The sequence below is a fragment of the Nicotiana tabacum genome, chromosome 14 (genome assembly GCF_000715075.1).
Source record: "Nicotiana tabacum cultivar K326 chromosome 14, ASM71507v2, whole genome shotgun sequence".
NCBI lineage: Eukaryota > Viridiplantae > Streptophyta > Magnoliopsida > Solanales > Solanaceae > Nicotiana > Nicotiana tabacum.
In genome coordinates this window covers 18,971,284-18,975,579 of record NC_134093.1, presented here as the reverse complement: position 1 = coordinate 18,975,579, position 4,296 = coordinate 18,971,284, and the positions used below count along the sequence as shown (strand labels likewise).

Sequence of the window (4,296 nt, the reverse complement as noted above, 5' to 3'; positions counted from 1 at the left end):
AAAAGCCACCCTGCAGTCATCAGAGAACACAAAAGGGTGATCTTTTTTAAGCAATTTACACAAGGGGTTAGCAATTTTGAAAAATCTTTTATAAACCGTCTATAGAACCTGGCGTGGACAAGGAAACTTCTTATTACTTTAACAAAAGTCGGTGGTGGAGGCTTTTCGATCATATCAACCTTTTTACGATCTACCTCAATGCCCTTACTCGACACTAGGTGCCCCAAGACTATACCTTCATGTACCATGAAATGTCACTTTTCCTAATTGAGCATCAGATTAGTCTCTACACATCTTTTCAACACTCTTTTCAAATTCCTTAGGCAATCATCGAATGAGTCTCCCACCACTGAGAAATCATCCATAAATATATCCATGATGTCCTCTACCATATCCGTGAAGATGGCCATCATGCACCTTTGAAATGTGGCAGGTGCATTGCGTAGGACGAACGGCATCCTCCGGAAGGCGTAAACGCCATATGGACATGTGAGTGATGTTTTCTCTCTATCTTCTGGGGCAATGGAGATTTGATTATACCTCGAGTATCCATCCAGAAAGCAAAAGTGGGACTTCCCGGCCAATCTATCTAGCATTTGATCAATGAACGGCAAGGGAAAATGATCTTTTCAGGTGGCCTTGTTCAATCTTCTATAGTCCATACAAATTCGCCATCTCGTGATTGTTCTTGTTGATATCAACTGTTCTCGTTTTGCACTACAGTCATCCCACCTTTCTTAGGCACACATTGGACTGGGCTGATCCAGTTGCTGTCGGAGATGGGGAAAATGATCTCCGCATCTAACCACTTTATCACTTCCTTTTTCACAACTCCCTTCATGTTGGGGTTCAGCCTTCTTTGATGTTCTCTGGAAGGTTTGTGGCCATATTCCAGTAGAATCTTATGCATACAGAAGGCCGGGCTGATCCCCTTAATGTCTGTAATGGTCCAACCAATTGTAGTTTTTCACTCACTCAATACCTGCAAAAGCTGTTCTTTCTGCAAATCTAACAAACCAGATGAGATAACAACATGTAAAGTTGAGTTAGGTCCCAAGAAAGTATACCTGAGGTGAGGTCGTAGCGGTTTTAATTCCAACTTTGGTGGCTCTTCTATCAATGGCTTAGCTGGAGGAATTTTTCTTTCTAAAGGCTCAAACTCGAGCTCTCTTTTCCAAAACCCTTGGCCTTCAAGAGCCAGCACCCACTCCGCCAAATCCTCTACATTTACCTCATTTAAGTTCAAGAGACAGGCTGCTAAAAGGTCTTTAGCGTTCAAGGTCTCATATTCCTCCTCCAAAATTATATCCACGGCTTCTATTAGAGAGCGATTAGCAAATTCACTTGGTCGCATATTTCTGCACGTTGAATGTTATCTCTTCATCATGTAGTCTCATTTTGAGCTCACCAGTTTCACAGTCAATTAAAGCTCTCCCAGTGGACAAGAATGGTCTTCCCAAAATTATGGGAATCTCCTCATCAACCCGGCAGCCTAGAATGACAAAATCTGCTGGGAACACAAACTTCCCAACCTGGACTAATACATCATCAAGGATACGAGAGGGCCTCTTCACTGTGCGGTCGGCTAGCTGTAGTAACATGGACGTGGGTCTAGCTCTTCCTATGCCTAACCTTTTGTAGATAGCCAAGGGCATCAAGTTTATGCTTGCCCCTAAATCACACAATGCTTTAGCAAAAACATAGCTTCCTATCATGCATGGGATTGTGAAACTCCCTAGGGCTGATAACTTCTCAGCTATGGGTCTCGTCACGACTGCACTACGGGTCTGTGTCAATGTAACAGTGGATAGGTCTTGGAAGTCAAATTTCTGAGACATTAAATCTTTCATCATTTTGGCATCCCCAGGCATATCTCGCAACGCATCATTTAGTGGAATGTTCACATGTATTTGTTTCAACATCTCCATAAATTTATTATATTGCTCGTCCTTCTGATATTTTGCTAATCTCTACGGGAATGATGCTGGAGGTCACTTCTTTCTTGTGATTTGAGTTTTTTCTTACTCAGGCGCTGCTTCTACTGTCGTTTCTTGTGCTACCTCAGTCTCCTTTGCAACCTCTTTTTCTTTGCATGTGCTCTCTTGTGCATATTGTACCATCACCTCAGTTAACTATGTTGAATCATCGATCTCAATGGGTAATGGCACAAGTGTTTCAGTAGGTTGGCTTTCACGGGCAATCTCTTGCTCCAAATCTAGGTCTCTACCATTTCATAGACTCACTGCCATAAGCTGTTTCGGGACCTGATCTTTTGGATTGATTTGTGTGTCTGTAGGTAACGTCCCTTGGGGATGATTGTTTAGAGCCATAGAAATCTATCCTAATTGAACCTCAATACCCTTTATCGCTGATTCATGTGAGTCTACTCTGTCTTGCATTTTTTTAGAGGACCCAATCAGTTGTTGCAACATTCTGTTGTTGCTGTCCAGCATTCCCTTAAGTTCAGTGAACCCATCATCTTGTCTCATAATCTGTTGTTGTTGAGGTTGTTGATAAGCTAGCTGTTGATTTTGCTGGTTGTAACCTTATTGCCTTTGGTAAGGCACCACTTGACCTAGCATAGCTCCAGGATTATTGCTGTTATTGTACTGCTCTTGTGCTGGTCTATATTGTTGATTATGTTGCCCCCAATTCTGACCACCTTGCCTCTACCCCCCATAGTTGGCTACATAGTTCATATCTTCCTGATAGTGCTGGTTGTCGCCTTCCGCACTCCACGAGCAAACATATGGTTGGTTAATGCATGGTGTACATAAGCCCCTAATAGTTGCGTCTACTATGTGTACCTGCTTCTTCTGGCCTGATTCATCGATCCTTTTTGGTAAGAATACTCATTTGCGTCATTAGAGTGGCCATATTTTCGGCTATGGAGTTGTTTGGGTCCAAAGCCACTGAATGAACTATAGGAGTGATTGTAGAGTCTCTTGTCATCCATCCTGAGTTTTGGGCCATCTTATCATGTAAGATATTACATTCTCTGAATGTTTTGCTAAAAAATGCTCCACCTGCTGAAGCATCAACATTGGCCTTTAAGATGTCTGCCAATCGCATGTAGAACCTCTGGCCCAACACTTGCTCTGGAATGCCATGATGTGGATATTTAACCAGCATACCCTTGAACCTCTCCCACGTTTCTTGTACGTTTCTGTTGGTCTCTTCCTGAAGCTCAATATCTCATAAATTTGTTTGGCAGTCTTATTGGGTGGGTAGAACTTGTTTACAAATTGCTTGATTAATTCCTCCCAAGTAGTGATGGAGTTTATGGGGAGTGAATTAAGCCACGTCTGAGCCTCTCCCGTCACTGAGAATGGAAACAATAACAACTTTATTGCTTCCGGTTTCACATTAGGTTGCCTTTGTGTGATACATATCGACATGAAATTTTTTAGATACTGCTGAGGATCTTCAATGTAAGACCCTAAAAACAGTCCCTTGTTCTGCAACAAATGTAGCATGTTGTTTGTGATTTGAAATGATTCCGCTTGTATTTGAGGGACTACAATTGCGGTTGTCAGAGTTTTGGCTGTGGGTTGTGCCCAATCATACAAGGCTTCTTCTGGCACAAGAGGCGCCACACCCTGATTGTTCGGGTCATTCACATTATTTCTGTTATTTGGATTTTCTATTATGTCATCCATGTCTAGTTCGATTCGTTCTGTTGAGTTCTGTTGCTGTTTGTGCTTCTTGTTTACACGATTCAATGCCTTGAAAACTTTCTCAGGACCTGATAATGCTTCGAACAATTCACCAGTTCTCGAGGAGTTCCTAGGTATGCACCTGTAACACTCAAAACTATAAACGTTAAAATTTCAATGTATTTGGTTTAAAATAAAGAAAATTGACTATACTAAGAATTCTAGCAATTCTTTTAGCTGCAATTAATACACCGTTAATTCACCGGTAACGGCGCCAAAATTTGATCACGCCCAACTATGACTTATAAAACGGACTAAGCGGTCGTTGCAAATATATTTAGGCTAATAAGTACGGAGTCGAATCCCACATGGAATTAACCTATCAAACAACTAGACTCGCACGAACTCACACAATCAATCTTCAGAAATATTTAAGTGACAATTTGGATATTCACTAACTAAATATTACGTAATGAAAGTGCAACAATTAATGATCTAAGGTTGTGATTTCCCCTATTGTCCGAATCTTTTCCGCTACGTTTTCTATAAATTTGCCTAAGCTTTCTCTATAGATCATGAGCACTCTGACTGTCGTAACTCTCTCTCAAGTAATTACTACAATTTACTAGACATATTCTCC

General features: G+C 41.3%; 1 non-coding gene across 1 annotated transcript; it reads left to right on the top strand.

The window, feature by feature from the left end:
• The first annotated feature begins 3,103 nt into the window (after window positions 1-3,103).
• On the top strand, window positions 3,104-3,209 carry LOC142169293 (small nucleolar RNA R71). The gene has a single exon (XR_012699000.1). It is a non-coding gene; the product is annotated as a small nucleolar RNA R71 (small nucleolar RNA).
• Window positions 3,210-4,296: the final 1,087 nt, after the last annotated feature.